Source organism: Typopeltis vanoorti, chromosome 6 (assembly GCF_054136105.1).
Source record: "Typopeltis vanoorti isolate ZY-2024b chromosome 6, IOZ_Tvanoo_1.0, whole genome shotgun sequence".
Lineage (NCBI taxonomy): Eukaryota > Metazoa > Arthropoda > Arachnida > Uropygi > Thelyphonidae > Typopeltis > Typopeltis vanoorti.
The window spans coordinates 153440736-153468132 of NC_143554.1; the positions used below are offsets into that span (position 1 = coordinate 153440736).

The following is a 27397-nucleotide window of genomic DNA, read 5'->3' on the forward strand; positions in this document are numbered from 1 at the left end:
GCTTTAGACGATGGCGATTACAATCTAATCTGAACAAAACTGAAGTAGTCTCCATTCGTTTAAGTAATATTCAGTCCAACTATATCCCAAACGTTTAGTTCAGAAATAAACAAGTGAAATGTAACAATCATCCAAAATACCTAGGAGTTGCCCTAGACGGAAGTTTGACATTTAAATATCATCTAGAAAATATTGCTGGAAAATTAAAATGTCGTAATAATATAATGCATAAACTTGCTGGTATTTCTTGCAGTACCGATGCCAACACACTTCGTACTACTGCAAACACTGTCTTTGGTCTATTCTACATAATACTTTGCGCTCCTGTGTGGCTGAACAGCGCATACGCTTCTTTAGTCGATATCCATCTGAACCAAACTATGAGGAAAATCTCTGGATCTTTAAGATCTTCTCCTGGTTATTGGCTCCCAACTCTCAGTAATATAATCCCTCCCTCGCTTAAGGACTCAAGCATTGAGCAAACTATGGATAAAAGTAATTGGAAACAGTTCCTTGCCTATCTACCAAGACATGTCCTTTCGTATTTCACAAAGACTGAAATCCAGGCGCCCTTCCTGGATTTCAGTCTTCTGCCTGGAGGAGTTCAATACAAATAAACAACCAGAATTTCGACCTATGCGAGTCATGGGGAGAGTATTGATTTCAACGTACCTCCAATCTTCTAATACCCAGTTCAAATCCGACATCTCGTCTAGAGGGCTTCGGTCTCCCTAGATATTTATGGACCACTTTAAATCGGATCAGAACAGGACATGGGAGATGTAAGCATCTCTTGCATAAATGGGATTGGTCAGATACTCCAAACTGTGAATGCTGAAGAGGGATCCAGACTATCAATAAAATTGTGCTTGAGTGCCCTCTCAAGAGGACTTTTTTAAACTGATCCCAGAATCCCTGCAGTGGATCCAGGATTTAAGGATTAAGCTCTGACTCCTGATTCTTAATTTTGAAGTTTAATTATTTGAGCTTAGTGTACTCCTTTTGATTTTACAATGGTTTTTATGCTGCTTTATGTAATTTGTATATAATACTCTGAGACCTGCTTTCTTCATTTGCTCATTGAATCACTTAAAAACATCTCCGTAGAAACCGACCAATTTTGCTTTTATTCCCCCATGGGTGTATGTACCTTATGGCTTATTAATTTTAAAATTAAGAAGAGGTGATGATTCCACATGTAATGGTTCAATATTCAGGTATGACTGTGAAGGCTTTTTAAGTGTTCATCAGTACTGAGCCAGTCCCAAAAAATTTTCTCTCTTACCAAATTAAAGGAAATCCTAATAGCTATAATTATTTGCACGTTTGTATGAACATGTACAATTAAATTGAACTTACCTGTGAGATCCTTTCTGCTCATTGGAATAAGACAATCTGGTTGTAGAAATTGAATAGAAATTAAAAATGAAATAGAACTATAACAGTAGCATTTTCCTCATAATAAGAATGCGCAATGAGATTATCCATCTATTCGATAAATTACAACTCATGACTATTGTTATTACATAGCCTGGGCTCCGTTTAGATTGTAATCAACTTCCCTTAATTACTTTGAAGATTATAAAGTACATTTTGTTCATTACTGTTCTACGGTGTACGTAAATATATATTGTTATTAAAAGTTAATGGCATTACGTAGTTAAATAGGATTCATAGGTAACAATTAAGTATTTATTAATCAAACACTCATTCTAAAGATGACAACAAGTGACGCATTGTTCAACGTAATAGAGGTATATCGAATTTCATTTTCTTCATGTCTGCTAATATTTATTCAACACTACTTTAAACAATTTCACGATAACTCTCTGTTTGTATGATGTTAGGGGAGAATTTATCGCAGTATACTTCTGTGCATAGCGAGGAGACTTTGGAGTTGAATATTACGCTTGCACTTCGTCTCGTATAATTACTCGACTTATATATCATCATGCAGGTATGCGCGTGCATATCATCTGCATTCTCCCATATACTCCATAGGTTATAAAGCAGCAACAAATTATATAGTTAGCTCTATTAGCCCCTAACTCACACTGGGCTCGTCATCTGTTTTTATCTGGTAAATGTCGTGTTGTAGTCAAAACCAAAATTTTGTAACCATTGAATTCTTGTTCTCACTCACCCGAAATTGAAAACCACTTGAAACCGCTTGATTTTATGCCGTGACTAATTTACGGATATCGCTGACAGGAACACTCATTTTATGAGATTATCAGAGTTTGCTTCAATTTTTGCATAATGAACCGAATTTCATATGTTTGTTTTCATTCCCCACTCCTCCAAGTTATCGGGATTTTTTCTCTTTGTTCCCTAATTGATAAAAAGCAATTGAGTAGATGTAAGTAGTATATGTAGTCGAATAAAGAGAAATAAAATTCCATAAATTTCAATACTAAGCAGGGATATGTTTATCTTACGATTTTCGAAAATTATTTTAAACAACATTTTAGGGCAGGGCTGTCCATCCTTAGGTAATCCGAGGGCCGCATTAAAAAAAAAAAAAAAAAAAAAAAAAAAAAGATTTATCCGGGGACCGCATCCAATACGTATCTAGTAATTTAGTGGGCAGCAGCGATAGTTGAACAAACTAATCTTGCGCCCGTGAACCCTGGAGCATGCTCGTTAGAACAAAAGAGTGTAAGAACGCTTCTTCGGCAAACCTGAAAAACACGTGGGTATATAGTGATATAAAAACACCAAACTAAATAACCAACTTCGAGATTATCGATAGAATTACAATATCTAATACGCATTTGGTTCAAATTGTTATTTTATTTTTTCGCTCATGAAAATCACAATCCACAGGCGACCCGCACAAAATCGTACCGAAGGCCATGAGCGGCTCGCGGGCCGTGAAAAGAACAAATAAATCTATTGCCCTTTTCTCTCGAAAAGGGCAATAAATTTATTTTTATTTTGCTCTTTTCTCTGATAGGTCTTTTAGTATAATTACTAAAGTCTAATTGATTTTCAGAAAGAAAAGTAAGCAGAATTTCATTAAATATAATTTATTGAAGAATTGAGAGAGTTTCTCTTAAAGAGAAAGACAGGTGGATTTTTTTTTAATTCAGGCAGGTTTGTCTTCACTAGCATAATCCAATCTGATCTTTAGTTCATTAGTGATGACACCATTCTTTGTTTAGTGAAGAAAAACACGCCTTTCCGAAGATGAAACGAAAAAAAACGCCTTCAAACAAGGATAAGTTTCGAACATTTTTCTGTATGAGTTGCAAACTTGGGGCGAACCTTAGCAGAAATAAACTGATTTCTTTTTCTTTCCAGTGATTAGATTAACCGTTGGTAAATAATCACCGTCATCATCATTATGCGTATCAAGGATTTAGGCCTATCATTGCCTGTCCCGGCGTTAGAAGTCATCGTTGAATCGTTTAAGAGGACGTCCTGTCTATGTATAGAGACTCTCTATGATGTTCATAGTTTATTTAAGCTTCAGGGTTTTAGTTTTTTTCTTTCTTTCTTCTTTCTTTTATAATATCACCTGACGAAGGCTGTTACAAGCCGAAACTAGTAGTGTTTTTTATATTAAAACCTTTTTACTTAAATCTCTGTTCTAGTCATTCAATTCTTTAATCATCATCATCATCATCATCATCATACATATCAAGGATTTAGGCCTAGTATGGCCAGTTCCGGCCTTAGAAGTCATCGTTGAATCGTTTAAGAGAATGTCCTGGTTTTCGTTTTCCTAATGGCTTGTACTTTAAGGCTTCTTTTGGTAATCTTTCCGTTTTCATTCTTTGAACGTGTTCCATCCATTTATGTTTATAATTTTTAATTCTTTCTATTACTGGTTCTTGGTTTAATTCTTTCATAATATCGTCGTTTCTTTTGTGATCAAATAGGGTATACTTTGCAGTTTTTCTCATAAACTTCATTTCTGCTGTTGTTAATCTTTTTTGTCCTTTTGTTTTATTGTCCAGATTTCGCTTCCATACATTAAGACTATTAGGGCTAATGTATTGTATACTTTTGGCCTTGTTTGTTTTTGAACTAGGTTTGGTTTAAATATACAGTTAATTACACCTGTTATTTTTAAATATTTTGCAATTTTTAAGTTTATATCTTTTTCATTTTCATAGGTGATCATACATCCTAGATAGTTAAATGAATTCACTTCTAAAATCGTGTTATCTATTACTATCTTAGTTCTTGCTGGATCTTGTCCTTTAAAGGTCACAGTTTTTGATTTTTCTGTTGATATTATCATATCATAATCTTTGGATATCTCATTTAGATCTAAAATAGCTTTCTGTAAGTTATCTTCAGAATTTGTAATTATTATTTGGTCGTCCGCAAAGAGGAGAGTGTTTAAGTTAACTGTAGGAGAAAGTTTAATTCCTTAATGTAAATTTTTATTCCATTTCCTTATTATTTCATTTAAGTAGATATTAAAAAGAGTATCTGAGATTGGACATCTCTGTCGGACCCCTTGGTTTATCTCTCTCGTATATGATAACTCGTGATTTAATCTTATTTGTATTTGATTATTTTCATATATACTTGTGATAGCTTTTAGGATATTATTTGGTATTTGTCTTTCTTTTAATATGATGAATAATATGTTTCTTTTAACTTTGTCAAATACTTTTTCAAAGTTAATAAATGCAATATGTGTTTCTAAATTATATTCTCTTCTTTTCTCTATTATTAATTTTAGGCAAAAGCCCGGGTCTATACATGATCGTCCTTTTATAAATCCATTCTGTACTTCTAAAATAAAGTTTTCGAAATATTTCATTAGTTTGCTATTTAAGATTCTGCTACATATTTTGTAACAGGAATATAGTATACTGATACCTCTGACAGTTTTAGGGTCATCTCTATTACCTTTTTTAAAGATAGGAATCAGAATTGATTTTTCTATTCTAATGGGGGGATACTAGTTGAATAAATTTTATTTAAAAATAATAAGTCATTATTTGAGTCTTGTTCCTACGTATTTATATAGTTCTGAACCTAGCTTATCTTCCCCAGGTGATTTTCCGTTTCTTGTTTCTTTCAGGCTGATTTCTAATTCTTCTTCAGTTATTTCCTTTTCATTTTCGTTAATTGTTTGCCAGTTGCGTTTTAAAAATATTTGTCTATCCACAGTTCTGTGTAGTAATTTAGAAATTCTTCTAATTTCATTTCGGTGTTTAATTTTATGTTTTCTTTGGTATCTGCATTTAAGTATTTCAAAATCTTTTATACATTGGGTCTTATTTTATATAAATCATGTTCTAAATTAGAAAAAAATTTATTCCATGATTCTCTATGTATTTTTCTGACTTCTCTTTTAGCTGCTGCTCTTATTCTTTATTAATCTATTTCATCTTCTAATCTTTTACTGCTTAACCATTTGTGATAGGGGTCTTTTTTCTTTTTGATTATTTCTTTCATTTTATCATCCCAGATCTTCAGTTTTTTTCTTTTATTGGATTTTTTAGTATTTCCTATGCTCTCATTGTCTGCTGCATTTAGTATAATTTTTATATTAAGCTATTCTATTTCTATTCCTTCATTTTCTTTTATTTTATCTAGATATTGGTTAATTCTTTGTTCATATAGCCATTGTACATTTGTGTCATTCAATAGTCTAGTTTTATAGACAAATGTTTCAATTTTTCTTTCTGTTCTTGTTACTTGTAGCCATTTAGGTGGTAATCGTAATTTTATTTTAACAAGAAAGTATCCACTACTTATTTCATATCCTCTGTGAACTCTGACATCTAGTGAAAATTTTGATGTCTTTTCATTTAATATGAAGTAAACTAATATTGATTTCCATCCTTTTGCTGCCCAAGTATATTTCTGTATGTCTTTATGTTTATAGAAGGAATTCATTATTTTTAGGTTATTATAAACTGCAAAGTCAATCAATTTTTTACCATTTCTGTTTAGTGTGTGTTCTCCATGTATTCCTATATTATTATTAATTTTAGTGTTTCCAATTCTTGCATTTAAGTCTCCTGCTAAAATTATGTTATCATTTTTATTTATTTTATAATATATGTTTTGTAGCTGATTATAAAAATCAATATTATTATTAAAAATCTTTTATATACCTGTACGAAGTGTTTGTTTTTAAATAGCAATGTAATGCTGTATTGTATCAATCAGTTCTTATGTTGGCGTTTGAAAAAACCGTGCTACTAATCCGTACACTTCATTTATTAACTTAAAGTGATGCGCAAGGAAGTACTTTCCTTTCAGTGCTGTTTCGTATGACTGCAAGAAAAACTAAAAATAACTGCAACTGCATTTTAATTTATTTTCATTCAGAGAAGAGGTGTACATAAAACACATAATTTTTCCATTAAAATTATTTTAATCTTACAATATTTCAAACGTAATAAATTCCAATGAATGATATTTCAAATATTCTAGTTCCATGAATATTTCCATGAAGTTCATTCCATCATACAGGATTCGAAAATTTGTGGATTCTTTTCTTGTATTATTATTAGTTGATTTCTTGTTATTTTTTAGATTACAAGAAACACTCCTTTTCCTTGAAAAGAATCAAATTAGAGCACACTTACAGGAAAAATAATTAAAGCTGTGAAGTCATCTTTTAAAATTTGGATATAAATAAGCTTAAGAAGAATGACAAATGAATTCAAAACAAAATCCAAAAATATAAATCTCACTAATGCAGCGTTAATAAAACTCATATACCTGTCGGCAGTAAAGGCTATTATTAATCCCAAATTTGCTTGACTAAATTAGATGGCAGTAGGAAGGTGGTACTGAACTAAATTCTTTTTAAGTCATTTGTGCGATAGAATTGCGGAGAATTGCCAGTATTTGTTATTCTTTAAGGAACATGGAGATATGTTTCTAAACCCTAATACAACTTCTATGGAGGATTTTTCTAAGAGGTAAAACCCTAAGATAATAATAATAATAATAATAATAATAATAATAATAATAATAATAATAATAATAATAATAATAATTCCGCTACATTGATTCCCCCACACTCAAATAACTTTAGAAGTGCTATGAAATACAATAAAGTTTAAAACTACTTCTAGTAGAGAAACCAGAATCGAGCCAAAAAAATGCCCCTAGCACAATTTTGCTACGGACGTTACCAAAGCGGAACTGAGGAGTTACAACACTTATTGAATTACATAATGAATTACACATTACAAGGATTATAATATTTGAAATACAATAAAGTTTAAAACTACCTCTAGCAGAGAAACTAGAATCGAATCAAAAAATGCCCTTAGAACACTTGTGCTAGGTACGTTACCAATGCGTAACTGAGGAGTTAAAACACTTAATGAATTACACAATAAATCAAATCACACATTACAATAATTATAATATTTGAAATACAATAAAGTTTAAAACTACTTCTAGTACAGAAACCAGAATCGAATCAAAAAATGCCCTTAGCACACTTGTGTTACGGACGTTACCAATGCCTAACTGAGGAGTTACAACACTTAATGAATTAAATAATAAATTACAAAATACAAAGATTATAATATTTTAAATTGTGGATAGAAATGAAGGAAAAGTATATAACAGGGATTATATCATACTTAAAATGTATCGAAAACGGTAATGTTCAAAGATCATATACTTAATCCTTTGATTGTAGAATAGAGAAATTTTTGGAATACCACGAAGAGAAAGAACACGATAATTAAAAACTCCGCACATGATGGCATTCATTTGAGACAGTGTGTGGGCAACTTGTAGATTTGTGATGTAATATTTGAGTAATAAAAATTTGTGATATAACAAAAAATTCAAAGAATGTTTTAAAGAAAGGCAAATATAAAATTAAGGATTAGTTTTTAATTTAATGTTGTAAACATGATTAAGTATGTATTAGTGTTTTTAATCAGATATGTTTCAAATCTAGAAATAATTCATGCTATATTCATGTTTAAACAATAGACGTGTATTTATATCCGTTTGCGTTTCACTAAATAAAATTACACATTCATAGTGAGATTTATAACTTACTTCCAGGTAAATACATAACCAGGTAAAAAGTCTACAATAATGACTTCAGATAGTCAATTGAAACTAACTTCATTAAAGGTACTACTATAATGCATGTATTATATGGGACTACTTTCCGAATCTGCTGAAACAGTGTAAAGATGAGTAGCAGAGATGATATCAGTATTAGACAATGAATCTTCTGTTCGTATGTATGCGGAGAGTTTGAGAGTATGTGGACTTCAAACACAGGTAAATAGGAAGAAGAAGCGAGATATGATATTTTAAAATAACGGGTTCACAGATGTAGAAGAAAATAGAATTTAATAAATACTGTTATAAAAAATATCACGAGCATCGCCCAGATATGAAAGCGGAAGAACTGGCTACTACATTTGAAATATGAACATAAGAATGGGACATACAGCGTCTGTTTACTTCAAGGAATCGTAGTCGCATTTGAGGAAATATGAGGAACAACTGATAATCTTGCCAAGAATCAGATAGAGCTATGGAATTAAGTTTACAATCAGATACGTTTCAAATGTAGAAACGAATCCATTGACATCAGTATGCGACCAATTAATGATAGATACTTCCTAAAAATTAAAGCTACACATAGAGACTGTTAGATTAAGATCAGGATGCACGCTAAAACTTAACCATGTTATAGTGCAACAAGTTTGTTTGATGCCAGTGAACTATGTCTGTAGTGTCGAGTACATCTTACGAAAGGCCTAAAAATTCTGCTTACAGAAATCTTGATATTCTTGAATTCTGATCTCAGCAGAATGGCCAGTCTGAACAAGGTAACTAGATCGACAGGAATAGGATATTTGATAAACACTACACAAGGGAAGAGATAATTCATGTTTCCTATATTGTAGCAGAGAACGTCACTCCGTGCTGATTTGAAGATGGTGTACAGATTACAATCGGAGAGACTTGTTATTTGTTCAGAAGTCCCTTTTAGGTGTGGAGTGACGTTCTCTGCTACAATATAGGAAACATGAATTATCTCTTCCCTTGTGTAGTGTTTATCTGTTGTGTGTACTGGATCTATTAACATCAGTATGCACCTTGGAAGGAGAATGATAATTATTAATTTCTCGATCATGGTTTCGTTATATCCGTAAAATGACAGCGAGTTTTATTTGATTCCTCTATAGAAGAGTGTAAAAACTAACTGGGCCGACTCTATGACAAGGGGGAGGGGCTTTTTATAATACCTAGGAAAGTCTGTTGAACGTTCTGGATTCACAATGAATCGAGAACGTAATGCGAGTGTGTGAAGAGTTTACCTTGTCTAAAATTGAAGTGGTTCTGGTTAATACTGGGAGAGATCGTCAACAATATACATGGACGATAAAAATAATCTCCACTCACCATCCTTCCAGACCGCATTCTCATGTTAATGGAATCCAACACCCTCACTTAAAGGGAATATTCAAGAAATGTCCATTTAACGGGAGTTTTCTTCAGTTTTCTTCAACCTTCGGACCAGACCTCAGTTTTCTTTTTCCCCACCACCTTTATAACACATGGTATGTTTATTATGGCAGCCTCCATCGATGAGACCTTAACTCGCCGAAGGTCACTGATGATAATAATCATGATTATGATATTAGTAATAATAACAAAATTCCATTTATTGTCAAGGGCGACAAATATCAGCTTCATTCAGAGGCTACGACCGATATCGATGACTCGTCCAAATGGACACCACGAGACAGTTGCGATTAAGAACAAACTCTCCAGCAGATCGAAAACAGCTACCAGCGACACTCCAAGCCATATTCCAACAAGTCCGCCGATGTTAGTAAACAGTTCAACAGTCTGAAAACAGAAGGAAAAAAAGAGAAATAAATAAATAAACATTTTGAAATTTGATAACCAATTGGCGCATATATTTCAAATACAAGCAAATTATATTTAAGGAAGATATTTAAACAATATTAATTACAGAACACCTATTTAGAATATGTCCAGTACATTACAGAGGTCGTTAAGTATTTTAGCAAAGGAAAAGAAAATATCCTTTCGAATCTGCCTTTCACAATGGATAAAAAGTGACTGTTTTGTTTCTGTTTGATTTCACCATTTTCCTCCAAAAGAATAATCACGAGACAATTTATTCTGCACATTAGGGAATAATAATAATGAAGTTTTATAGCAATCATTTAATATTAATATAATCATTAAATAATCAAAATATTCTTAAAACGACAGTTATTAAATGAAGTCATTCAACTTATAATAAAAAGTAAATCCAATTTGAAGTCTGTGTAGTCCTGCGGTAAGAGCTTCCATATCCGTAGCGCTAGCCGTTTGCTAGAAAGACATAATGATTTCGATGCTAATTGTCGAATAGTAAAACTTGTAACTTTTAAAGCTGCCTTCAACTGTTCACTGAATTACTGGATCTATCGATTTTACGGAAATTTGGCTTTTTCATACAGTATATTCAAAAATAATGAATGAAAGCATTCATATATTGCCTTTGTTCTACACGACGGAAATTCTGCAGCGTACTCTCCTCAGATGCCATTTAAAATTAGCAGCACTTTTCGGTCAGTAATCTGATTGCTTAACAACGAAGACTGACTTCCTATCAGTATCCAAAAGTTAGAACTTTCACAGTCTGTACGCAAAATGGAAGGAATTTGCAGTTTTTTTTTCGAAATCAATAGTTACCTTGATTGCTAAAATAAGATTAATTTAAGCATTTATAATAAACTTTGTTTAGGAATTGATGTCTTTATTAAGTAAGACTGGATTGATAAACTCTATAGCTACCACAGGTGGCTTGCCAGTTTCTTGAATTCCTTTCCTCTACTATACTTTTTGTATCCTTGAATGCAGTCAGCTATAATTATCTGAAATATTTTAGCTATACTGCAATTATCTCTATAAACGAAAATAATTATCGGTGCGATTTCACTTACCTATAAGTAAGTTAACTCTATACAACACTCGATTTCCTGTATCATAATAACCGAAATCATTATGTGTTATCCTCCTCCATTCCTGGGATTGGTTTTAGTTATCTGTCTTAGAAAATAAATGGAAGTGTCAGCAGTTTTTTCAATGTACTGGTTTACCATTCCTTCACATAATTAATTTTAAAATACGAATAATTAATCGATTAAGTTCGTATATTATTTAGTTTCCTGTTTCCCTCTAGTGTTTATTCCTCATTTGTGGCAATCTAAACCGTATCGAAGTTACATGTGCATTTATTTATTTATTTATTCACGATAATAAATTAGACTAGGCACGAGTTCAAATGAAATCCTTTGTTTCTAGTTACAGTGGAAATCGTGCTTTAAGAAAGTTCTGTTGTAGAAGCATACAAGCATTTAAAAGATGCAGCAATTTCCTCTGTACAATGTTGAAAACGACTGATGACCTGTTCCGACAGCAAATAGTATCACTTCTTGGAAAACATATTAAAACCGAAATGATTTTTCCACTTTAAAATGTGTTATTTTAACAGAAAATCATACACTTTAATATAATTCCCTGTCTAAGTCTAAACAAGTGGAATTGGAGTATATAGAAATTACTCAAAAAGAAACAAGATTACTTACTTCATACTTTGGTTTATAAGAATGCTCTTCCACATATCTATCCATATAGAAAGTCACATCAACATATTCCTATCAATTAAAAATATTAGTCAGTCACCGTCATTCAATATATTTCCAAAACAATGTACAACGGACACGCACACACACACACACATAAATTACTTTTTGTGAAAATAAGTATAATATTTGGAATCTACATTATATATTCGCTTATTAAAATTCTGGAAATTTGCCAAATCATGAAATGAGATATCGTTCTTGATATATTCAGAGTGAAAGAATTGCGTTAGAAGTTTTTTTTTTATTTTAAATACTCATTTAAATTACATTATTATTATTATTATTATTATTATTATTATTATTATTATTATTATTATTATTATTATTATATTCACATAATTGATACATAGTCAAAACGATGTATCATTTAAAACAACATTTGATAAAGAACTATTCAGATTCTCCTCAACAATCTAAGAATAGACAGTCACATGGCGTCGTACAATATGGAGGACTGTTCCAAGAAATGCTATTTTTGAAGGTTCACATGGGATCAATTCGTTGATGTTTAATTGCTGTAAATAGCTGGATAGCTTCTCTGAAGTTGAACCAAGTGCAGCGATAACTAATGGGATAATTTTAGTGGGTTACAGCCTGCCAACTTCGATTGCTAGATCTCGATATTTAGTAATTTTTCCAGTTCTTTATTTTTAATGTTGTTATCACTGGGAACTGCGATATCGATAATCCAAACCTGTCAATATTCGATAATTGTGATGTCTGGTCTATTGTGTTCTAAATGCCGATCAGTTTGTATTCGAAAGTCCCAGAGAATTTTTGATGTTTCGTTTTCCAACACTGTCTGTATTTTATGCTCCCACCAGTTACCAGAAGTAGGAAAGCCATATTTTTTGCATAGATGCCAATGAACTATTTTGGCCATTTGATCATAGCTGTATTTATAGTCAGTTTCAGCTATTTTGCTGCAGGCTCTGATTAGATGTTCTACAGTCTGTCCTTTCTGATCGTAATCTCATTTGCTGTTATTATTGATCTTCAAAATTTTTGCTTTCATTACATTAGTCTGTAATACCTGTTATTGAGCTGCTACAATAAATCCGTCTGTTTTCTTTTTGAATATATCCATATTGTAGCCATTTCCAAGTCTTGTTCATTTCAATTTTGTCATCATTTCGTCATCTTCGAGACACTGGTGAGTGTCTCGAAGAAATTGGCTATGAATGGGTTTATTTTTCTAGTGCATATATCGCTTATTTTGCAGTTCCATTTTGTAATCGGATTTTTTACCTGTTGCTTTTATCTCGGAGCCAATGCTTGAAGCATTGGATCAGAGCTATTGTCGATGTAATTTAATTAGCTAATTTCTACTTCTTCCACAGTCAGTCTCATTTGCAGTAGACCCCGCCCGACTATTCATCTTGTAAAGTATATCCGGTCAACATCACTTCGTGGATGTATCGCATGATGCATAGTCCACGAAGTGAAGCTGACCGGATGAATACCTTCCAAGATGAATAGTCGGGCGGAGTCTACTGCAAATGAGAAAGACTGTGGAAGAAGTAGAAATTAGCTAATGAAGTTACATCGACAATAGTTCTGAGCCAATGCTTCAAGCATTGGCTCCGAGATAAAAGCAACAGGTAACAAATCCGATTACAAAATGGAACTGCAAAATAAGCGATATATGCGCTAGAAAAATAAACCCTTTCATAGCCAATTTCATAGCTAAATTTTCTACTTTTGCTGTCCAGGTCTTCTTTTGTCCAATCCATTATGCCAATTTTCTATAGGATCACTGGTATAGCTCAAGAATTCTTTGCTGTATTCCTAACTCTTTTGATGTATTCTCATGCTGTCTGATGTTTCACTTTCGAGTGGAGAATATCCCACTCGAAAGGGAAATATTCCTAGGTATGTATAGCATCGGCTAAAATTTCTTTTATATATTTCTTTTAATGAAATTTGAAATTTCCAGTCTCGTTAATATTTCCTCGTTTAATAGAAAATTGCACATTTATCTAACCCAAATTCCGTTTTGATATCCTAACTGAAAATACCAACTGTGTTCAGTAAAGAATCGCTTTGCTGGACCGACTTTCCACATCGCATCAATACATATGGGAAATTTTAGCATTTTATTCAGGAATTTCATATCTAAATTTCCTTTTCTTCATGATCATATACAAAAGTGTCATTGAAATGTTGAAGGGCAATGGGGACAGGGAATCACCTTTTTGCTAATCCTAAACATTTGTACTGATTTTAGGATCCAGGAGCGTGGGAGGGAATCGAATGCTTTCTTATAGTCTATCCATGGCATGCTTAAGTTAGTTCTTCTTCTTTTTGAATTTTTTAGAATCAATTTATTAATAAGGATCTGGTCGTCTGTTCCTCTAGATTTTTGGAAATTGCCCTTTTGTTTAATCGGATAAATCTGATTATCTGATAGTAGTGGTATGTGGAATTCGCTATGATTGCAGTGAACAGCTTAAGCATAGTTGGTAGGTATGTCATTGGACGATAGTTAAATGGGTCTGCACCTTTTTCCTTATCTTTCAGGAAGAGAAAAATGACCCGAGATATCATCCAGCCTTCCACTGAGCCTGACTGCAACAAATAATTAAATTGTTCTGCCATTCGATCATGTAGACTGGTTAGATGCTTTAACCAAAATCCATGTAGTTCGTCTTTGGCAAGTGCACTTCAGTTTTTCTTTTTAATTTTCTAGCTTGTGTACTGACCATTTATTTAGTGATATTGACATTTTGCATTTGTTTTTGTTTTCAGTTCTGATTCTATTTCCTTAATCCATAAGGCATCCTTATTGTGTTGAATAGGATTATCCCAGAATGTCTTCCAAAATTTTTGTGTTTCTTCTTTTGCTGGTGAAGGAATTTTTGCATTTATATTTCTCTGGAGAGACTGAAAGAACTGACGATAGTTCTGTCGAAATTGCGTATTTTGCACATATTGGTTTATTCTTGCTAGCGACATATCTTTTAAATTTCTGTGTAGTCGCTTTAGTTCTTTGTTTTAGCTCTTCGGTAACTTCACAATTGTTTTGTTGGCCACATTATATGTGTTAATCCGTTTGCATTTGATGTTATTATTTTTCAGCCGTTCTTCTTTCAAACCGTTTAACTCCTTAACATACAAAGACGTTTGCAACACGTCTTTTGTTTATTGCACCGAATATAGAAGCTAGAAAATCTTGTGCCTATTTCCTTTCAGCCGAGAAAAGTTGGCAACGGCGTGTATCGGCGATTTCGTTTGCGTTTGCACAAATTCATCATTATTTTTCAAATAATGATGAATTTGATGCAGCAAATCACCCTCGCCCAAAACTAGCCCAAACAATTGGCATAAAAATGACCGCTTTCTGATTGTTAATTGGTACGTTAAGGGGTTAAGTTGCTCAGATCAGCTAGACGTTTGTTGACTTATCATTCCAACAGGAGTTTCTATAGTGCTGATTGTTTCATCCTGGGCTTGCTCTTGCGGTTTGCAACCAAGCGTTGCAGTAAATATATATAGGCTGTGCTGTATAGGAGCTGATTTGTTTCCTTTATGCTGTTGGTTGTTTTCGTTTTAATCACATCATTTGCATCTATGGAATTCATATGTTCCAATATCGCTGACTTCATTTTACACTGCGCTTCTGTCAAAACATTTTGAGGTATGCCGTCAGCTTGATGCTTAGTGAGTTGAATTCCAAAGTTTGATATCGATATTCTTCCTGATGATTTGCTGTTAGTATAGTTGTTGGTTTATTACGTAACTCTTGCACTTAAGTTCAGTAAATAGTTTTTAACTCAAAATGAAATTCTTTAGGTCCATAAGTCTTTGTTCTGTTATTGCAGATTCTGGAATTATTGCTTCTAAATTAAATGCATACGCTTTCTGAAACCTCTTTATTCTGGTGTTGATCTTTAAAAACATTTCATAATTTCTCTGTTTTCTTCTACAATCCATTTTTTACGTTTGATTTCTTAAAGACACTTTTCAGCTTCCTGCCCTGATTGCCCAGCAAGGAGAGTTGGGTCCTGTAGCCCACTTGTCGCATGATGACCAGGATCTCGAACATTTGACGCAGTTCGTGCTGACTTGGGCGTCGAATGATCCAGTATGGATTTCTTTTTTCTTTTCGCCATTAAGATCGGGGGATGGAACAATGTTAATCTAGCTTCTCAGTTGAGACCTGTCTGAAAAGGGTGGCCCTGCAGGCAGATATGCTACCGCCAGAATAGCGTAAACATCACTAAAGTTCGCAACTCACCTGCACGACAAAGCCATGTTCCTTCTCATGGTTTTATTATTATTATTATTATTATTATTATATGGACAGAGGGCGCTGTGTAGTTATACGAACGGTTGATGGTTGTATCGCTGGTCCCGTTTTTTATAGTATTAATGTGGTTCTAACTCCTGTTTTTAATTTAAAAGTGTCATAAAATAACTACTTGTCATGCTGAAGACAGTGACATATGATTCATCGAAATCAGCCAAGTGGAATCCAAAATCTGAGTGTGCTAAAAATTGAAGCGTACACCGTTGTTGCTAACCAGTATAGAAGAATGGACGTCGCCATCTTTGCAGCTGTCCAAAAGGAAGAAAGGAGAGTCATGAAGTGCAACAAGTGCCTGAAGGAATTACCGTCCGACGGATGTCATATAACCTGCAGGAAATGCCATAGGAATCTTCACTTTACATGTTCCGGACTATCAGAAACAATATAGCAAGGCAAATCCAATGCCAAACGATAAGAATAGAAGTGCCTAAACTGTAGAGAGAACAAAGAAACTGCGCAACTGATTGCGCCGGAGGCAGATTCGGAAGATGAACTGCAGAGACAACAAAATAACGGTGGGTCCTATAATTTGAGTTCCGTTAATTTATTACTAGAAAAATGTTTAGAAAATATTAAAGCCAGCTTAGTAGATCTTGACCAAGATCTAATTGATAAATAGAATTAAGAAATAACAAAAGAAAATTAGCTAATATATAGAGTTTGTTAAATTTAACAATTCGAAAGTCGAAGAAGTCTTACAAACGGTAAAAGACATTAAAACCAGCATTCACGCATTAACTGAAAGGCAGCACAAATTGATAAAAGACACATCGGAACACCGTCAAGAATTAAATTCCCTGAAACTAAAATACGAAGTTTTCAACCAACAACAACATAATGAAGGCCTTGTCATAAACGGTCTTCCAGAAACTGAATCCACAGAAAAGCACAGAGACGTAAGTTTTAAAGTTAGGACATGCAATTGACATCCCCCTAGAGCATCATGATATTCAGACCATAAATCGGTTTCCCAGGAAGAACAAAAAAAAAGGCTTGCCACGACCCGCCCTAGTCATAGTTCGTCTGAAAAGCAAGGTTACAAGAGACAATCTCATAAAAGCCAGCAGACTGAAAAAAAAAGTACTAAAGGATTTAAATGCATCACAATACAATACGCCAATCTTTCTATCTGAGTATTTAACACCTTTCAATCAGAATCTTTTGAACCAAGCAAGAAAAGAAAAAACAGAAAAAATTATCAATTTTTATGGATCAAAGACTGCAAAATAATCTTGAGAAAGTCACAGACTTCAAAGTCTATACAAATAAAAAGCTCGGAAGATATAGACAGGTTGCCAGATTGAAAGAAAAGACTCCAACTTCAATAAGAAGATCTCAACACAAGAAAAATGAATGTGAACCATCAGGTAGATGTAATTACACCAGAATACATCGATAATTGTACTTTCGAATCGCTTGATGCATGCAAACCACACACAGTACAAGCGAGAGGTCTCTCAATCTTGCATATTAACATCAGAAGTATCCGAAATAATGGTTATCGTTACAGGCATATCTGAGGAATTACACTGATATTATTGGTATATTGATTCTTACAGAAGTATCCATAACTAATCAGGAAGCGCCTGCTTTCCAAATTCCAGGCTTCCAACAACATAGATCATGCCGCCAAACAAAAGATGGGGGGAATATTAATATTTATCAAACAAAAATTAATAGCAAAAGAAACGGCCTATCAATTTGAGCATGCTGAAACCCTTTGCCTCGAAATCACTAATACCACCAATAGTGAGCATCCCATAATACTAAATGCTATTTACAGGCCACCAAACACCTAAACATGATAAAATTCTTACACGAACTCAATTGCTGATTTCAAGCGAAAAAATATGCTCAACCGAATACCTAATGATAATTGGCGACATAAATATGAATATTGCAAACGAAAACCAGAACAACACTGTACAATACCTAGACACGCTATCCATGTACAATCTAATACCAACAATAACATCATGTACAAGAGAAGAAATATTCGGAAATACTATCACTGCCTCCTGTCTAGACCATATAAACGCCCGAGCATCACCAAATAGTTACATGCATCAGTCATAAAGTGCAAAGTAGCAGACCATTACTTCACCGCTCTAAGCCTGCGTACCAAGACAATACCCATGCAATGTCCCACAAAAGAAAAACGAAAAAAACAATAATAGAGGAAGAAATAGTCAACCACGAAATAAGAAAAACAGACTGGGAAAACCTGGCATCAGATTCAGCAGATATCTTATAAAACAACATTAAACTCACACTGCAAGAAATATATAAGAAAGCTACAAAGAAAGTCCGAATTTTTTCAAAAACAACACAAAATCCTTGGATAACACAAAACTTAATCCTAGAATTAAACAGAAAGGACGCTTTATGGAAAAATTAAAGCGATATCCAAATAACACAGCTTTAAAAACTAAATATAAGATAACAAGGAATCGCCTTACATCACAAATCAGAAATGCAAAAATAAGCTACTACAGAGACAAACTAACCTCTTCACAAAACAACATGCAACAAACCTGGCATCTGATCAATGAGATGTTAGATTTTGCTCCCAACACCACCGCCTCCGAAATCATAAAACAAAGCTTCATGAAAAAAGCAAAACCTATCCAACAACTAGCAAATGACTTTAACCAATACTTTGCAGACTCCATCCAAGAACTGCACAGAAATATTCCCCCAATCACAAAACGAGACCCTCCACTTGGACCACAATCAAAACAGACATCATGATTCCAAACCATAAAAGAAGCAGAATATCTCTCTCTGCAATACATCAAGTCAAACCAAACAAATGCCCAGGAATCGATGGTGTCAGACATAAAGATATAAAGCAATATGCAACTAGTTAAGTTCTATACTACTAAAATTAATAAATAAAATATTTAAAACAGGATGGATACCAAGTATGTTAAAGGCCGCCATAATCACACCCATATACAAATATGGAAAACGAAATTTAATCAGCAATTACAGACCCATAGCAACATTAAAAATTATCAATCAAATTATGGAGCGAATCATACTGAAGAAACTCACAGCATACACAGAGATATTTCATATTATCCCCAAAACACAATATGGTTTTTAGAAAAATAAGGGAACAACATCTCTCTTGGAAGATTTTACCACCCAAGACAAAAACAAAATTACCATGGTAGTTTTAAAGTAAAGCATTCGGTACACTTACACATCAAACCTTGTTACAAAATCTGAGGCATGTTGGAATATACACGCCTCTTCACAGGTGGTTTACAAACTACCTTCAAAATAGAAAGCATATCGCACCTATCGGGTCAAACCGAAGCAGAGAGCTACCAATAACCTGGGGAGTACTACAGGGAGCTGTAATCTCCTCAACTCTATTCAACATTTACACGCACGATATCAATCAGCTACCACTCAAAGTTAAGATATTCCAATACGCATACGACACAGCAATAATATCCATCCATAATAACACAAGCATAACCCAAACAAATGTACAACATGACATAAATCTGATCATAGACTGGCTCACGAAAAACTCCATACACCTAAATTCAGAAAAGACAAATTTAATGATATTCAGAAATCCACTGACTCGACCAGCTGATAACAAATATATAACCATAGAACACCCACTTTCCAACATAAAAAACACACAGAACAGCAAAACCACTACAATCACTCAGGTTGAAATAATACAAAAATAAAAAAAAATAAAAAAAATTATCTTACGCCTCTTTATTCCCGTATACGGGGAGTAAGCGAGGCCATTTAGCCCCATCTAACTTTTGGAGACTGAGCGGGCAGTTCAATCTCCATGGCACCAATCAGAGATAGATGGCTCAAGGCTATCACTAATTATGCAGTACACAGTGAAGAGAGACGGCTCAAATGTGCCGCCATCTCGTGGTCCCTAACCGTAACACAATATATTTAATGTCTGAAAGAATGTGGGTTCTACGGTCGATTTTCTTGAGTTAAAGGGACGATAAACCCGAGTTTCTTGGAGAAAAAACCCGTTTGCCCGTGCCAGAGGTCGACTAACTCGGGAACCGGTCGAAAAAACGCTTAGAAAAATTACCTCTAGTCGCCAACGAGACTTGAAACTAAGTCTTCCGTCTTCCTTCGTACGGCCAAGCGTCAATATATATATATATATATATCCAAGCAGACACATAATATAAACAGTTAAACACCTGGTTCGTGCCTGGTATTGAACCAAAACCACGAAACCACCTCCATGTATTATTTTCCACAGATACGTTCTGCAATGGCTTCGAGGAAGAAAGCAGAAATGTCACCCAAACAAACAATCAAACAATTATATTAAAAAGGAATGTACTCAGTAACTTCTAAAATGAATTTTTACAGAGACGTGAAGTATCTGTATTAAATACAGAATCCATAAAATATTGCAAAAAAAAAAAAACACAAAACACAAAGACAAAATACAAAAAAATTATGCATTATAAAATCTTTCCATCACGTTTGCTGGTATTGATCTGCGAATTGTATTACTGCATTCTAAAGTGAATTGTGTGCACATATTCATGCCAATCCATGTGTAAATATAGAGGATAGATATTTAGTTGTTGTTGTTGTCGTTGTTTGTTTTTCTTTTAAATGTATATTTATAAAGATTGAGGTACTCTGCATTTTGTACTGAATCCTTGTACTGTGAAGATATGTCTTATGTATATATGCATAAATATTCCATATAGTAAAAAAACCTTATCATTCTAAAAAAAATTATTATTGCTATTACTAGTATTATTATATTAGTTATTCATTATACAAAACCTTCCATATAATCGTCATTGTGAATATTAGAAGAATATGTGTTGTAATACATAATATAGACAAAAAGTGCTAAAGATACCAAGCAATGTGTTCAGGCGCAAAATTGGCTTACTTGCCTGTTTGCTTACTTGCGAAACAGGATTAAAACAAGGTTATAAAATTGCTTAGTATCTTTAACATATATGATACCCAAGGTAAAATACTTTTCATAGACAAAAAGTATTATTGAAAATTTTAATTTCAATCCATTGCAAAACATAAACCACATATGCAGTATTTAATGTTGAATTTTTTAAAAATTATAAGCTGGAATGTCACTCAAGATGATTATTGTATATGTGTAAAAATTTTAGTAGAAATCAATAAAAATAAATAAAATAAAATAATAATAATTATTATTATTATTATGAGAGGGCGCCGCAAAGACTTACAGATACACCATGCTGTTTTCGATGCTCCTGATTTTATAGTTTAATGTGGGTTAACTCATAAATCATGTCTTTAATTTGAAAGTATTGCTATTTAATTCAGCTTGTTACTCTGAAGAGAGTGACGTTTCATACATCGAAATCGGCTAAGTAGAATCCAAATTTTATCTGCTGACACTCATAGACTCAGTGCACTGTTGTCATCTACAAGCAAAGAATAAATTTTAAACGTCACATTGCAGTTGCTAAAGGGAAGAAAGTCCAAAGGACCCTGATACATCGAAGATTACCAAGCACAATGAGCTGTGAAAAATGGAAAAGGCCATTAAGTGACAAAAGGGGAAGGCACCTGTTGCTCTGGCTGCAGTGCAAGATAGCACTATCAAATGTTCTGGGATATGAGAAAGTATGTGTAATGCAAAAGGAGCTGCGAAACATACCGAAACATGGCGCTACGTACAATGCCGTAAGAAAATGAAGAACAAAACAGCTGCCACCAAACAAAAGCATTGATGCAAAGCAAGGTAAGTCCCTAAGAAACCAACAACTTGGATACTTTTAAACTCATGGTTAAAGAATTGCCTAAAGCTCAGATGGAATAAATTAACAAAAATTTCAAGCAGTATGAACATTATATATAAGATAATAAATATAGCAAGAAAAGGTACTTGGAATTATCAGAGACATAAAAACGAAACTAACAGTAGTGAGAGAAGTGCAAGAAAACCTTAGGAACAAACATCAAGAAATAAAGAGGTAAGCACTCTCTAGTGGCATATCGAGCATACACTACAAACAGAAAGAAAAAAGAGCTACAAATTAAGGGAATACCAAAAGAAAAGACAGATGATTTAAGCTGCATAGTTCAAGTGATTGGCACCAATATCGGCATTCGAGTCACAACAATGGACATCCCCTCTGTTAACCAAGAAGCTCAAAGAAATAAAGAGAGACGGCCACCAATCATCGCTCGATTTAACAGCAAAAGTCTGAGAGACCTTATTCTAGCAGCAACCAAGAAAATCAGGCCAACATCAATACTAATTGATAAGCGGCTCCAAACTCCAATCTATATAACTGAACACTGGATTCCGTAATTTAATGCCCTTCTATACCATGCAAAGAAAAGCAAAACGGAAAATAAAAACAAATTTCCATGGAGGAAGGTTTCATAGGTATTAATGAGACAGAACGAAAGCACCCCAGTTTATATAATTGCAAGAGAATCCGACCAAAGCAGTGTATTAAGAAGGGGCGAGTTAATATACCAATATAGTACATTAACACACCCCTTCCTTGAGAGCAAAATTTAAATTAACTCTAAATAATATAGCATGGAGATCCCAAACATGGGCTGACATATCACTCAGAAAATACAAATTTCAAAACTTTGAGCGTGAAGAAATTGGATAGACTCCACTTGCACAAAGACCAAGTTCACAATCATACGCATAAACATAAGAAGTGTTAAGAAATGCTTTTTTAACATTAAAACCTCTGCTCTACTATATTGACAAACTAATCCTGACCAAAGTTGAAATAAATGAAACAGAAGCTTTTGTATAGCAAATTAAATATTACCTGTTTTACACCTGTAGGCCAAACAAAAGAGGATGTGAGATTATGGTATTTATGAAGGTAAAAAAAATACATTTAAGCAGAAAAACAAACTCGTTTTGAACAATTCGAAACACTAATATTGGAAACCCAAATAAGAAAACAAAGCATCGAATACACAATAAAACATATTATACAGAACCTCTGATAATATTCCACTCTGTTTTCCGCACGAATTTGAACATAAAGAACTGGCATTAAATCCCATACAACATACCTTGATATACTGTACTAAGTCAGTACAACATAAACCCTACCATTAACTCCCCAACAATTCACTAACATTGTGAAGTATTGACCATACCAACATACTGGCTCCGATCCATACATATACCAATAGAATAGTGTATTAAGAGTGTTATATGATGTTGTGAATTAATACCTATAATTTCTTCATCGCTCTAATGAAATTTACCTCTATTTAATGCTTAGCAATATAACATCAATATAACAAGCTCGTTCTACTTTTGAATGATCAATTGTTTGTATTCCACCTTGTAAAAACTGTTCCTATCAAGCCACCGAGGATAGTCTGTTAATTTCAGACTGAAATATTTGGCAAACATAAAATATTCTTTTGTTAACGTGTTTATAATTCTTAATTTAATGTCTCTCAAGAGCAGAATAATACTAAGTTATAAACATACAAAAATAAGAAACAAACTAACAATAAAAATTGTTAGAGAAAATCGACACTGCTACTTGCAAAAATTTACTGAACATAATGAGAATATGAGCAACTCTTAAAGAATTACTAACTGGACAAAAGAAATTTTCAGCACAAGATTTTATAGAAAACAAAGCTTTGTTCATGATAGGAACAAAGAGGAACTTGCAGAATTAATTAACTACTGCTTCACAAACAAAATCGCATAACTCAAAAAAGATAAAATAACGACGATGCACAAAAACTTACACACAAAATCGCAATCTATGTATTTTCCACCACCAACAAAACAGGATTTAAAGGAAGCGCTCTTACACTAAATACAAAAACTACTTCAAGAATAGACAAAACAAGACTCAGAGACCATTTAACACATTCTGAACAAATAAATCCAATAACACGAGAGTGGTCTGAAAAGTTCTCGGCCTCGACAATAGATGGCAATGCAATGCTTTTGAAATGACTATAGGCTTTATGAAGAACGTGTAGGATATATTGCATTCTTCGTGCAAAATATTGCGTTTTTGAACTACTGTTAGCAAGTTTGCGCAAGATTGTTGTCCCGCTTACTCACAGCAGATCAAAAGCACACTCACATGAAAATCTCTGAACAGTGCTTCGAGCGTTTTAACAAGAATACAACTGATTTTGTGCGTCGATTTATTATAATAGATGAGACCTGGATTCACCATTAAATAACAGAATCCAAACAGCAGTCAAAACAGTGAAGAGAAGCGAGTTGTTCAGCCCAAAGAATTTTTTCGTCTAGTCTGGTTAAGAGATCGGAATAATATTCCCCCGGTTATTGTTTTACCATTTTCAAGATAATTAATAAACAAAATGGCAAAACACCGATGCCATTGCCTTTCCTGCTGAAGGAACGAACTTTGTCTTCTTTGGCTCTCAACAACTGGCTTCTGTCCACTGTTTTGACTGTTGTTTGGATTCTAGTGTATCGTTGGTGATTGTCGTGTGTAATGATGAACCCAAATTTCATCTATATTAACAAATCGACGCACAAAATCAGTGTTATTCTTGTTAAAACGCTCCAAGCACTGTTCAGAGATTTTCATGCGAGTGCGTTTTTAATCTGCTGTGAGCAAGCCCGACGACCATCTTGCGTAAATTTTGCTAACAGCAGATCAAAAACGCAATATTTTGCTCGAAAAATTGCATGAAGAATGCAATATATCCTACACGGTCTTTAAAAAGCCTATAGCCATTTCAAAAGAATTTCATTGCCATTTAATTTCGAGACCACTCTTGTAGTAAGTCTCGTGAAGATAATATTCGACACTGGTATTATTCCACAACAACTAAAAACTGCGATAATTATGCCAATTTACAAACATGGTAAAATAAATCGCTACAGATCAATAGCTAACCTATCAGTCATTTCAAAATTCTTCAAAACGTATCGCACGTATGTTTACACAACTATTTACAGAAGTACACATTATCTCACAAAAACAATGTGGCTTTCAGAAAACAAAACGCACTATCACTTTATTAGAAAACATCGCCGAAGCCATAAACAAAGCTCTTAATAAAAACAAGTATACTGTCCTTATACTTCTTGATTTAAACAAAGCATTCGATACACTTGAACATCGCAAACTTCTAACCAAACACTACTCAGTCGGAATGACGAACACTGCAGATCTGGTTCAGAAATTATTTCTCTCACATACAACAAAAGTAACAAAAAAAAAGCCCATTCTATGTTCGTATCTTATTACATAGGAAAATTTTTTCAACAGAAAATACCCGAACAAGTTATGGGGATCCACAGAATTCTGAGCATTAAAAATCTGAAACAATGCATAATGTTACTAAGGAGTTATTTCAACATCACCTATCGTAACAAGAGAGACACATATCGCATAACACTACCCACGACAACTGTTTTCGTACATAGACTATTTCACAACTCATAGGGTTCTTTCGCGAGATCACGTCTTATATCCTCGCTACTCAACAATCTACCAAGTAATTTAAAACACGTAGACAACTACAGAACATTAAAACAGAAACTTTGGAAAGTATATCAACACAATTAATAGAACTAACACTTATATACACATGCCAAATCACCAGCATCCAACGCTTACATTCCATCCATAAACAGTACCAAAGGACATAAATAGTGAAGGCTGATCCCACTGTCTTCATAAAAACTAACCCTTGCTTCGAAATAGGTGGTGTTATCCCTCCTCAATTAAGTAATCCTCAAAATCACAGGCTGTAAATTATTGTAATGTATATATGCCAATCCGGGGTGTAATAATTAATGATGATACTGATATAAAAATGTGTATTTATATTAAAAATAAATAAAAAAAAATTAAGGTATTCGAAACTGTGAACAGAATTTTGTAGAGAGCAGAAAATGTAACATATCTTATATGTACATACGAAAATACGCTGTATAATGATAATAGAAAAAAAATATTATATAGAGAAATTACATGTAACGTTATTGTATACATAGAGCCCAATAATGAAAAAAAAGTAATAATCATCATTGTTAATATTATAATAATATACGATGTAAACAATTATTATTATTATTATTATTATTATTATTATTATTATTATTATATAACAAGGAATTACTTGAACATCACCTATCGAAACAATAGAGATACATATCGTATAACACCACCTACAACAACTCTCTACATCCCCACACCCTTCAACAATTCATTCGTTCTTCTTTGAGATCACTTCAGATACCCACGCAACTCAACAACCTACCAAGAAATTTAAAACACATTGATAACTACAGAACATTAAAACACGAACTGTGGAAAATATACCGACAAAGTTAATATACCATTAACACTAAAATACACATCACAAATCACTAGCATCCAATGCCTACATCCCATACATAAACAGTAGCAACAACACAAATAGTGAAGGCTAAATCGCACTCTCTTCACAAAAGCTAACCCAAGCTTCGAAGTTGGTGGGAGTAACTCGCCTCACTCAACCACATGTAATCCTTATAACATTACACTAAAAAAGGAAAATTCGTATGAAATTCACTGTTAAAAATTATTATTATTTACTTTATCTGAGAAATAGTAAAGAGTTATATGTGATGAAAATGTATATGGACATATACAGAATGTTCTTGTAAGCAAAAAAAAAAATATTATTATTAAAAAAATGTTACCTGTAAGTGTAAATATTTGTATGCAGATTAGTGTGCAAGTATATATTGTAAATATTATCTGTGAATAATAATAAAGTTTGAAGTTTGGAAAAAAATTATTATTATTATTATTATTTATAAAAGTTAGTTATTTTAAATGATAGCAAAAAAACCATGTCATCATCACAATTATTGAAATTTCTTTATATGTAGCACTCAGTGCTAAACCTTGTAAAATAATATACTGAATGTTACTCAAGATGATAATTGTATATATGTAAATAATTGAGAGATTATGTGTCAAAATTATATGTATAAACAGTTTAAAAATTAATAAAAATATACATAATAAATGAAAATTATTATTATTATTATTATTATTAATATTGTTGCAAGAGAGAGCGACTTACACAGCCTAACATTATGAAACATTAACTCTCCAAATCCTTAAGAACAGGGTTTAAAATTACTATAAAAACCACATCATGGAGACAACGCATAATGGTGATGGATAGTTTGAGAATTGACCGTAAGATGCGGTGATTGACTTTATACCCTTGGAGGTAATGGATGGCAATGCTGTACCAATGAAGTTTAACTGAGGTTCGGCTTTTGCTGTTACCCCCTTGGGCGATGAGTTTTTGAGTTCGCTCTCTTGGGGTTTTTGCCTTAAGGGAGCACTTTGAATCTCCGGGGAGAGTGTTCTCCGGCACGGCCCGCTGAAGGGCTTTGTCGGTGAATTATTTTCTTCGGAATGAGCGGTTCTGCTCGGTG

The 27397-nt window shown here is 33.4% G+C and overlaps 1 long non-coding RNA gene across 1 annotated transcript; it reads right to left on the minus strand.

Annotated features, from left to right (window-relative positions):
- Positions 1 to 8293: 8293 nt before the first annotated feature.
- On the minus strand, positions 8294 to 22793 carry LOC150106112 (uncharacterized). Its single transcript, XR_016548422.1, has 3 exons — positions 22761 to 22793; positions 11577 to 11645; positions 8294 to 9822 (listed from the first exon to the last, which is right to left on the minus strand). It is a non-coding gene; the product is annotated as an uncharacterized LOC150106112 (long non-coding RNA).
- Positions 22794 to 27397: the final 4604 nt, after the last annotated feature.